A 12,955-nucleotide genomic window follows, 5' to 3' on the forward strand; every position below is an offset into this window, starting at 1 on the left:
GGATGGGAGAATGGCTACACATACCCAGTTCCAGGACCCCCGTCTGTCTGGTGGGAGAGACAGGGTTGGCTGGGGGGCTGACTTTACCTGGAATTGATGGTAGCCCTCAGTACTTACAATAAGACATCTTGTGTATTTATAATGTTGTCATCACAGACAGTTTTTTCTGTGACTGTCTGATTCTTCTTATATGCATCATGGAGGTGCTGTTATTTGATGGCTATTGTGGTAAAGTTTAATTGTGACTTGAGGAGTATTTTTTCATCACTTTGGCCATAATGATACCAATTAACTGTACTTGGGTGTACAATAGGTGCTCTTAATGATCCTAAAAATCAAGCAAAAATTGCATGAGATACATCAAATGACTATTTCAAGATGTTCCCTATCCCATTCATGTTTTCCCTCTTCTCTCATAAAGAAAACAGTGTTAAATACAACGCCTTTCCATACTTAATTGTTCTTTAAAACAAGCACAAACACACATTAGACTGAGCTGAGGTTTCGGCGGTTAGAAGTCGCCACTGTCTGGAAAGAAAAGTGAGGACTTGCAGCATGATGTGAGGTCCTCTCAGAGAAGTCCGTCTGTGTTATTTAGTTCACAGGGACCACACTGTAAAACATAAACAACCAGGAAACTTCTGGAGCACAATAACAACTATCTTCCAGATCATCCCATAGAAACAGATCTAGGGAAATGTGTTTTCATTAGAATGTAAAATGAAATAGACTATTTTATTACTCACCACGTCTAGAGCCTTATTAGGCTCTGTGAAATTAGAGAGAAAGGGTATTCACCTCACATTGTTTGGCCAGTGGGTGAATGTGTCATGTAGTACTTATTAACCAGACTTGTCGGATGTGGAGTCCTGAGAAAAACACACTTCCCCAGTGACTAGCACCCTACCTTGGGGGTAGGGTTTATTCAACGGAGGAATGGCGGTGCACTCTCTCTCTCTCTCTCTCTCTCTCTCTCTCTCTCTCTCTCTCTCTCTCTCTCTCTCTCTCTCTCTCTCTCTCTCTCTCTCTCTCTCTCTCTCTCTCTCTCTCTCTCTCTCTCTCTCTCTCTCTCTCTCTCTCTCTCTCTCTCTCTCTCTCTCTCTCTCTCTCTCAACTCAACTCATTTAGGGAGTGTGTCAGACAGAGCAGCAGTTCGACTCTCTCATCGAACTCCACTGCCCTTTTAGTCTGACTCACCTCCACGCTCTTGGCTTGTCTTATCTGGGGGAGCTGCTGCTTTCTATTCCCCTCAGGGTGCCACAGCATGGCTCCCCTTACTTTTTCATGAGACCAGTGATTCACCCGTCTCTATTTGATGATGTCACTGCCACTTTGTTGCTACTTTATTTTTGTTTCTCTTTATCCCAAAGATGTCAGATAAGCTCAACTGCTTATGTAGTGCGGCTATTATATCTGTTTTAAAACGCTTTCTCAGAATTGCAAAATGTATGCGTCTACACACATGCACACATACAGGTCTCTTTTCAAAGAAGTTTGCTTTTTTTATTACTTCCTCTCCCATTCAGCATCCCCCCCCCATTTTTCCAGAATGCCTTGGGTGTGCAGTGAAAGAGCTGGGCCTATTATGCGCTGGAACACTCCAAACCCAGCTTGGTTTTGTCCAGATAGCTCGACTCTCTCGTTAATATTCACTGAAAGAGCCCTGGCTTTCACAAGGCTGCTGCCCCCCCGCTCCCCGCCTCCACCCCCCGGTAACGGCCAAGTGTGGCCCCCATGAGTGTAAACACGCCAGGGGGAGGGACATCTCCTGACAAACATATCCCAAGATGTGCCATCCTGGCCCCCCGTTGGTCACAGCCTGGCACTGGAGCTAAACGGTTAACAAGACTGTGAGAGTGCCCAGGCGGCGGGCACTGCCAGCGGGTACCTAGAGGCCCACTGCCACTCAAGTTTCGGTCTTGCGCTTGCTTTGTGGTGCAGGAAAACAGGGCCAAGCTGATGTAAAATGATATGGAAAAGTCTGAAATATTCCCAATTTAACAAAATAAATAGGCTAAATGATTCTTTGATATCTTCAATATAAACAAAATTAGTTATTTTCAGAAATTTCATGAAATAATTTGACAAATATATCTTGATCACAATCAAAACTATAATTCTAGTTAGCGTACAAAGAACAATCTTACATTCACTAGTACAAGCTAGGTACTGTGATTTCTTCCATTCATCCTTTATTTACCCAGGTGGCTTATCGGAGAAGCATTTCTCAGTTTCAACAATGGCTGCTGCTAAAGGCATATGGCCAATTTGCAATAATTAGTTATAACTTGCAGCCTTATCCTATCTATTCTTCACAGTGGAACGGTAGCAAGCAGCATGTGCTGAGCCGTGGAGCCTATACTTAGTTCTCACTCCAAACATTGATAAGGCAGCATGCTGTGTGGCAGCCAGACCCCTGGTGATGTTCACAGAACACTGCTATTATCGCAGGTGTGATCACTCACAGCCACATTTACATCTTAATTACCTGCCTAATCAATGGGGCTGCACTTTGGCTTCATTTGTGACATTCATGGAACCTCGTTTAAAATGTAAGAATAGCCCCCATAAGTATCAGTGGCAAAAGCAAAGTACCTGTCTTCGACTGGTGTAGACGGCATAACAAAGAAGAGACGACAAACTCCCGAAACCTTTTCGCCATGAAGCCACAGTACTGAACAACTGACAAAGTGAGAGTTGTGAGATATTTATGAGAATTACAGTCTTCTAACCAAAATGACAGAGCAAATTGGTGGGACATGTGCGATATATGACAGAAAGCAGATCGCTTGTCGCGGTGATCCGGGTGATTTAAATGGCAAGTGATTGAACAACAAACTCGCATTAAGACAGTATTGATCAGTTCAGTGTTTCATTTGTGATCAATAAGACAATAGGTAGAGGATGAACCCAATCCATGCAAGGAAAGAGACTTGGGCATTCTGCAGTGAGAGAGTGCTGTGAGTATATTGACCCCCCTCACTGTAGAATGGCCTGGGACTTGCTCTGGGAGTAGGGATAGCATCAGAGTACCTTTACTAGGTAAACATCAGGTAGATCATGATAGAGATAGACCAAAGACCTGCAAGATGGAGATTGAACATTACTATATAGTCCCTGGTCTAAGGATCAGCTAAACATGGAAACAGACAGTAGTAAAAGACAATGAGAAGAAACAGATCAGATGAGGAAGATGTCTTTCAGCTGGGTCTAGGGAGGCCACCATCAATCAATTTCTCCGGACATGCTTTCCATTCTAAGCATGAGCTCATCTGGGACTGAGACTGATGTTGACCCAAGTTCTGCAGTCCTACTATGGACGATATGGTCCCAGAGAAACTGAGAAACACACATGCACGCACCAAACTGGGGAACTCTTTAGAGATCATCCGATCAGTGTCATCAGTTTCCCCCTACAGTGTGATTGATGGCAAAGAAAGAACATTTCATCTTCAGGAGAACAGTGAGCCTCGATGCTTCTCTGACAGAGATGAACTGCACACTGCATGATGAATGAGCGCAATGCGCTTTATCTTGACAGGCCAATAGGAAAAATACAAATGAACAATTAGCACATTTGAGTTTAATTAGCTGTTTCCAAACAAAAGACAAGCTTGTAGAATATACACGAACATGCTTTATATGGTCAAAGGAGTCTAATCTTTCGGTAGTTAAGCACATATTACATTACTAATTAGGGTTACTTGGCAAATTTCCTTTGGTTATTACTGATTATGGATGTTGCACACCAAAGGACAAGCTATCTTCATTTATCACCAATTACTGTGAAAAGAGACTCTGTGACTAAGAACTCAATCTGTTTCTGAAGACTGTCAGATCAAATAAATCCAACCAAAATTGTGTAATGTTGTACAGGGACATTGACCTGGTCTATCCTCGTACACACAATTTCCATCCTAGTCTTATTGTTGATTGGTCGCCGCAGGGTGTTCGACACCTTCTTTCCCACAAAATCTTCTCATGAGGAATAATTTAATTTAGGAGGCAATGCAACACCCTGAGAGACACCTTTCTCACACCTTGTTACTAGAACACACACACAAGCACCCTCACACAAACATCCACACAAATACACACAGTTAGGATACATCTCATAATTCAATGTGACTAAATTTGGTTACCATAAGGAAAATTCAATTGTCCAAATAATAAAAATAAGAGGTTAATTAAGGTAGACACTCTAAAAATACAAAGTGAACACAAACAAAGCATTTTTTTGTTTAGGACAGTACAAAATGAATGGAATCAGCAGAATCGAATGAGTTTTTAAATTAAAGGATAATCCTAATCTGCCACATAATGTAGGTACAGAAATAGTTGCTGGATTCTAGAGAAAATAGTTAATTGGATTAGAAGGAAATGCTTTGTATGACGGAGGAGGTTTGGGGGAGGGAGGGGGTGTTCAACAAAAAAACTGAAAACAAATGTGACCTGTCAACACGGCAGATGATTGAATAACCTATTATGCCTGTAACTTTGGTATTGCGTGCAGTTCAAGATATGCCTAGTAAATTAAAATATGGATATCATACCATAAATTAGGTGTGGTTCATGGAATCACCAGACATTTTTGTTTCTAGGGACTTTGCCAGTGTTGGCATGGTTTTGTCTAAGGCTGCATATTGTATTTAGAGAAGTTCTGTCTTTTCCTTCTTGGTAGTTGCTTAATTAGTGAAAATGTGTATCCCCCAGACATTAACTTCAGAAGGTATTATCATTGCTCAACTGATAATGCTTCTGACAAATTGTGCAGACACATTCTCATGTCCTTAATGGATCGAGGTTGACTGAGAGATATACTGAAAATGAGAGGAAAGGGAACACAGAGAGAGAGACAGAGAAAGTAGGAAAAAGAGATAAAAAGACAGAGCGAAGGACAGTCAATGTGGGCTAATGGAAGGGGTGTGGGTTTGGAGGTTGCAAGCTATTTCTCTTTGTTATCAAGTGGAATGACTGAAAATATGACAATAAATCACAGTGGAAATCAATCTGAGAGGAAGCGACTGCAAGGTACTGATAATGCATCAATCAATATTTAATGTTTAGACTTTAATTAATCCACAGACACCAAGCATTCTTTAAGTGACAAAGGAGGAGAGAGAAAAAAACGATCTGAGAATGCTTTAGCATAGAAAGGAATCAGCCAGACTTTGAACTAAGACATCTTCAGTCGTTTCCAAAGCTTCCTTGTTTTGGTATATTCCAACCACCTGGTATAATTTACATTTTTTTTTTTTTATATGTAAAAGTAAATACATTGTTTGCAAATTACTTATTACTTAATTTTTTGGAAGCATATTTGCAGTAATTGGCTACTTGAAGTTTTTGAAATACTAATTTTGTCTGTAAAAGCGTGGGAATAAAGTCTCCATCTCCAGGCTGTGAGAAAACAGAGACCTGCCCTGGTGCCAACGACTGCCCTTCTCCTCACCATACCTGAGCACTGCTGATACAAGGTCCGATCACACCAAAACCCCTATCTTGAGCGTTGCAACAGTAGTTCCGCTAGGAGGGCTGTCTCACCCTGAGCCCCCCCAATCATCAACACGTCCCACAGGTACTAATTACCGCATCCACACCACAGAGCCGTGCCACAAAGAAACAGAATAACACAGGAGGACGCTTGACATTTGGATACCTGTGCTGAGATTCAGGGGGATAATTGGGACACGATCACCCACTGAGAGGGAGGTCTGCACGGTCTGTTCTGGCAAGGAACTGAAGGATACAATGGCCCTAGGGTAAATAAAGTAACTATCCAACGAGGTCAGCTTTCCAGGAGAATAACCTGAAAGGAGGTAGACAACAGGTCAGCCTGGCAGAAAAACACAGGTACTTCAAGACTCAGTTGAGAATAGTTGGGGTGCTTTTTGAGACGTGGATAAAGGGATTACCCATAACAGCTTCTGGTATTCTTGACTGCACATATTGATAGCAATAGCTGCCTTTTGATCTATTGTGTCATTGTCCTAAGATTTACAGGTCTTTCATCTTCAAAGAGATACATCTGGAGGAAGGATGAATGCATTCATACTGAAATGTGTCCATGAAATTGTGTTTCCTGAAAGTTCCCAGTCTACTTGCTGGTCTTTTGTATTTGTGAGTGTGTCTTTGTCTAGGCCAACAAAGTTCTTAAGTCCAGCACAACCTACATAGCTGTATAGAATTCACCCATCCACTAGCCAATCAAACAACTATATTTCCTCATTGAGGCACCCTTCAAAATGTATATATTTTTAAGTACCAGAGCATGGTGCTAGGCTAGGATTAGGATAAATGCATTATTTCTTCCTCATTTCCAAATTGGATTTACTGCAAAATCCAAGTAAAAAATTGTTATGAAAAATGGTATAGTTCTTATGCAATTTCCTGTCAGTTGTGTTCAGTATGTAATAATCTCCAGATGTGATGTAAATAGTGACGGACACACAAACACAGACATACAACCCACAGTGACAGTGTGACAGTTAGAAAACCACGTGAAACATATTTACAGACTAGTCAGCAGCAAACTTAAAATCTTGAGCCACTCATCCCCTCCTTCGGTCCACAGCTAGTTTCATGCACAATGGCTTGCTCTATGAGAGGAGCGTTGCAGTTGCCAATAGCACATATCCAATTGGTCATGCTCATTAAAAAAGAGGGGGGCTAAAACAAGCTAGACTGAAAGTGAGTTTCTGGGGAAAATGGGGGTGCAAGGAGCCATTGGGTGATTTATCAGGACGTACTGCAACCAAACTCAGAGTGAGAAATAAAATAAGCCAAAGTGTGAAGCGCTCAGAGCCGTGGATAGACAGACAAGGGTCGTAAATTCCGGGAAGCCAAATAAGACATCGTCCCCTACAGCCTTAAGGCGTCTTAATTCTCCCAGACATATGTGAACATGTGTAACTATATGATCAAATCCCCCACATGCCACAGATGCGGACGTGTCTGGTGGCTGACTGTAGCGGATGGGATGAGGTAATAGTAGCCTGCTGTCATCTCCTATCAGCCAGCCAGACGCATATGTGCTAACAGTTGGATGGACAGACAAAAGGATGGATGTGGAAATGGAAAACATGCTTCAGGCTGTCAGGAGAAAAAGTAAGTCAAAGTAAGTCAAAGTAAGTCAAAAAGTTGACTTGGATTTTATTGGATTTTATTCTTCTTTTTTTGTATATATTTGAGATGCATCTTCATATTATACAGTTGTTACGGTTTGCAAGTGTGAAAATCTAGCAGCATTGGGAATCGCACTGCCCCTGCACTGGTGCCCTTGGGAGTTTACTTTGAAAGGTCTTCAGTGTCTCATTCAACTGTTGTCCCTCACTTCTTCCCCATGCACCCTCTCCCTCCTTTCCTTGGGACTAGACCACAGCCCCCCCCCCCCCCGACAAGCGTTTTATACAGGTAACATGTGCCTGCTGTCTGGGGTAATGTCTAAGTGGTGGTCAGCTGGACACGGGGCCTGACAGCCAGAGATTTAATGCAGCTCTCATCTCCTCCTGCCTGCTCCTCTCCTGGTGGTCAGCCAAGGAGAGTCTGGGACTGTCAGGATGACAGTGGGGGCCAGAGGAGCACCTGCCATTCTTACCTCATAAAAACAAACAGGACAGGGACACAAAATAAGTAAATAAATAAATGAAATAACAGCGAGATCCGTCTCCTACCTCCCCAGAGGAATCTTTCCAGCTGGATCGACTCTTGTTCAATGATGTCATAGCCTTTTTTTTATATCATCCTCTTGATTAATCCCTCTGTCAATTTGAAGCCCAAATTTGTTGCAGTGGTTTAAAGAATGCATCCAAGCAATATACAAGCTGATTGCAAATAAAGGCATAGGCTCAAGTCATGGAAATCTTTGAAGGGTGGGGTGGTGGTGTTGGGTATGGGTGTGTGTGGGGGTGTCTCTGGGTCAAGGAACTTTAGGAATGTTGTGTTGTTCTGTCCTTTTGTTTGACCCCGAGTGTGTGCCAAGGTGGGGGCCTTCTCTCTAATCCACACTGATTCGGTAAACACACTCGCACTAAGACGCTGGCCAGCGCTTAATTCTGTTGTTTTCTGCCCTGAAGAAAATGTGTATTTCTTTTGAGATGTTTTGAAGCAGATGGAAAATGTGTTTTGTGTGTGTGTATGGGGGGTGTGGTGTGGGTAGATTTAATCTGACTAAGACTCATGCTTAGATTGGACATCAGATTAGGATTGCAGCCAAGTATTTTCAATAATTATTCCCAAGTTGAATTAAACATATCCTCTTAACACGAAAACATACGCTTGCCATGCATGTCTGCTTGAACATCTGTAAGGATCATCGCTTTTAATCTGAAAATACTTCAGCGGGACGGAATACACAATGTTCTCATTACGCTGAATTCACTGTATGGAAATTTACTGTAAAAATGGACAATATACTTAATTGCAACATGCTTCAGTCGTTCATGGATGCATCTACATGACAATGTAACACATCCAAACAGATCCCAATACAATTTCATTGACAGAACATGAAGGCCTCTGTCATCCATTTGTCCCCTCCTTATCGTTTATGACACAGGGAACAGCATAATCGTAGAGCAGTATCATTTGAAACGTTTAATTGATTGAATTCTCCCAAAGGCAAACCATCCATTTCTCCCCCTTGACGTCTGAACAATGGTCAGGGGACTTATCTCCCGGCTGGGCTGCTACTCCTATTGTCTCATATCAAATGCATTTTTACCAGCATGGAGACAATCCCACAATTGGTCTTGTTTGCTAATTGATGGCAAAGTGGCCAGGGCATTCATCTGGCCATCCCTCTGTTGTGTTGGTAGAGGGTCTGTGGCTGGCTCCTTTCTTCCCCCCTCCCCTCGAGGTGAAAGGGACACCACTCCTCGAACCCCTTTTGTTCCTTTTTAATCACTCCACATATTCATAAATCTCAGGTTGTAATCTCTGGGCACCGGCCCTCTCTGCCAGTCTTTAAGACACTGACGTAAAATGGCTACCTGGTCACAACAATGGCCTCTTCGGCTGATCTTATCTAGGGGATGTTGACAATGAGAGCAGCTGTCCTGTTACCTTTGGTTACCTTTAATTTTCTTTGGGTGGTGGAGGTGGGGGCTCGGGTGGAGTTGGGGGCTGGGATGGGGGTGTGGGCTGGGCTGAGGTAGGGGGATCAGGAGGTTTGGGGTGGTGGGGGTGGGGCTCCCACCGAGTCTACTTCCCCAGATCTTATCAGGCCAGCGGAGGACCTGCTTTGCTCTAATCACAGGCCTCTGTCTAAGCGACACTATGTTCCTCCCTTGTGTGTGCCTGTGTGTGTATGTGTACTGGCGTGTCTGTCTGTCCTGTGTGAGTATGGTTTAATAAAGAGAAAAAAGCCCAAAAAACATATGTTTTAGAAGTCATTAAGAGGAGCTCAGTAGAGCCTGTAGTGGACATGATTTACAAGGCCAGTAAGTCACTGGTGGGTGTAAATAAGGTATTCATTTTTAAAGAGATTTTTTCTCCTCCGTGCATCGAAGAAAAAAAAAAGGAAATAAAACATCTCCATCTGGTCAAGTGCAAACTGGGACAGGGCTAGATTAGAGAATGTTCTGAGTTATCTTATCTGAGCATGGGCTTAATGTCCACAGAATCAATGCTTTCTCAACAAGTGGTTCATTAAAACAGAATGGCAATGCTTAATTCCTGTGTATTACAAATTTGTGCTGGCATTCATTCCACACCCGCAGTGGTTGAGAGCAATTAAGAATAAGACTGAACTCAAGGAACAGAGAGAGATGGATTCTCTCAACAGTAAGGACTAAATAACCACAGCTATCAAATTCAATCATATTGTCTTCGTGTAGCGTTTTTACAAGCAATGTCACAGAGGGGCTTCCTGCATGCCCATAAAACTGAAATAAAAACTCCCAGGAAAACTCAAAGAGAAAGAAATCAAAGGAGCAATTCAGAGATTCAGCACATCCTCACCACTTCCTAACTTCTAACTATCTTCTAAATGTGTTCCTTTTAAAAATGTTGTTTGTCAAAGTAGTTTTATATTTTAAGCAAATAACCAGAATATTGAACAGGAACAATACAGTGAATATCACATAGGGATCTTAACCTGAAACTTGTTATGCTACACCCACCACATCTCTCCCTCCCGGTCCCTCCTGCTGTCCACTAGCCCACGGGCCTGGTCCACACCTCCCAGTAGCACTTGAGCCCGTCCTGACGCTCGGAGAGCTTCCCTGCATTTTACTGCCTCTGAACTGTCCCCACCGAGCGGCCTGTTACACTCTCGGGCCCCTCGCCATCAATCTTCATGACGACGAAGGGTCGCGCAGCACATCAGCTAGCTAGCCTCACCCTCTGTCTCTCTCCACCCAGCTCACAACCCGGCAGCCTCAGCCCCATCACTCAGCCTCATATCTATAATTCATGAATGCACTCCCCCCCCACACACACACCACCTCACCTCCTTTCTATTGCCATGTCCGGTCCCCATAAACCAGTGCAGAGGAACAGAGTTGTCGGTTGCCAATATCTCGTCATGCTCAGAATCACAATCGCTTAATTCTGGCCTCATCTATCACGCTTGGGCAGACAAGACCTGCCATGATATTACCCAAATATTATTAAAACTTTGAAGCCCCCGTGTCCATAAATTTGGAGCAGATCACCCCTGGTGCCATTAGGTGCGGAGGATGTATGGGTTCCTGACGCCTCCTAGTAATTACCCACTAAACGGGAAGCGTGGCGGAGCATTCTGTTGTAAGGGAAACGAAGGATGAGAAGGAGGGGATGGGAGGATGTGGAGGGGGGTGGATGAACAAGGATGGAGGCTTTGCGATGGACTTGTAACAGTTCCAGTGTTTTCTGTGCGAGTGCATTATTCATTCAGCAGGTCAGGCCAACCTGAGTAGGCAGCCATTAACCGGCCTGGGAGAACAAACATCTGTTGTTAAGTGCAAGCAGGCGATACTGTGACATGTTTGCAATCTTGTCCTCTTCAGATGTTTGGCCTACAGTGATACACTTCAAACACTTGGCCTGGGCTGCTTTCTGTCTCTCTCGCTCAAACACTCTCCTTCTCTCTCCTCTCTCCCTCTTTCTTTCTCTCTCTGCTGTGCTGCAGCACTGATACCCCCTTCTCCTTGACTCCTTTCTTGATAGCTCTCAGTTCCTCTCTCTCTATGTATTGATGTACGCACTAAGCAATGGAGAGATCTGACCTGCTTCCACAGGATCCTCCTCACCCTGACCATCACCCGACTGCCCTGACCCCAATGTATCCTGTGTCAGGCCAATCCTTAAGCAGGTTAACCGAGGAGAGAAATCTCACTGGGATCCCTCTCACGAAGACATAATGCTCAGACTGCGCACACAGGCATGGGATGTTACATGTGTTTGGTTTGTGTTACAGGGTATAGCTGCTGAGAGAAAATACACAATTAGGAGGATGCCAAGTGGATTCTGGTGCCGTCTCAATCAGTGTTTCTTTCAGAGAATGGGAGAAGGCCTCAAGGGTGGGGGACGGAGGGCTGAAGAGATGAGTGGAGGGGGTTGTTGTGTGTTGGGAGGGGCTGTTGGGGAGGAGATGCAGTGATAATGGATGAAGCATCTGTTGAGCTGCAGGTGTCTTTTCCACCTCTCTTCTCCTCTCTCCTCATCTCTTCAGTGTTAACAGATGATATCACCCTGCTGTGCCAACGCTGTTTACAGCCTCCACGCGCACACACACATCCCCAGTGCACAACAAATGACAGACATGTCGCTAAAACACCGGCATCAATAATTACAGACATGTACTTTAAGGACGCAATCAAGGAAGTCTGCATCAAAACAAATGACTTGTGTTTGGAAAGTTAGGGAAGTTTAGTTGCCATCCATCATAAGGTCACAAGAGAAATGTTCCTTTGTTTTAAGAACATCCAACACACTTCATCAAGCTGCTTGGGGATGTTAAGCTGGCATAGAGATACCAACCCGAGGACTGAACGGTTTAAGGCATACAGTCACGGCTCATCTCAAGACCAACAGCTCAAACAATGACTTCAGAGGAAAGGCATCGTCATTACTTAAGAATGAGCTTCACCGCCACTTCGTTGGCCTTAAGATGAAGAAGACATATTTTTTTTTTGCAAATACAGCTGGCAGGGAACTTAAAAGGGCCATTAGACTGTTCTTGTAATTTGTTGAAAGATAAGAGACCAGAGGACAGAGAACTGGGGGCGAAGGCCTAGTCTTCAAAGAGATATCAATTTTGCCATTAGTTCAATTTGAATTGATTCCCCCCCCCAAACCTTAAGTAACAGATGCCAAAATGCTTTTGTTACAGTGCCCCCAAATACAAAGCGGGTTATAAAAGAGAGAGAGAAAGAGAGAGCGTGGAATTCAGCATCTCTGAGCCCTTTGATTGCTATCTTGGGGCTATGCAGAGCAATTACTGGCTGGAGCCATTAAAGAGGCTGATTACAGGCAGGCCAGACTGGGAAGGGAGCAGACAGAAAGAGCCAGGCCCAGGTACCACTCAACATGTCTGTCGCTGCTCATGTCAATGTCTCACCTCTGATAACAAGAGTAACTGGTGGCCATTTTGAAGCAGACGCTCTGTTGTCAAAGGAGCCCCATCATGGCTGCCCAGCATAGAATAGGATGACACAGAGACAGTAGACATGACATGTGACTCGTGATCGCACCCAGGTGTAAGCACGTGACAGGTTACAACTCTAGACCTTTCTTGTGAAGCATGAACCCTATTATTAACCATACTACTCAACTTGACCATACAGTTTTCAGAATTCAAAAGAAATTCTTGAAATGCTTATATTCATGTTAACTAACCTCACTGAAGCATTGTTGTTGGCTTTATCGATTGTGACTTATTCATAGAACGAGGAAAAAGGAAAGACACTTCTTTACTAAATAGTTTAGCATGCAGTATAGTATGCAAAACAGGCCACAGCTCTACTGTACCTCT

Source organism: Osmerus mordax, chromosome 13, assembly GCF_038355195.1.
Source record: "Osmerus mordax isolate fOsmMor3 chromosome 13, fOsmMor3.pri, whole genome shotgun sequence".
NCBI lineage: Eukaryota > Metazoa > Chordata > Actinopteri > Osmeriformes > Osmeridae > Osmerus > Osmerus mordax.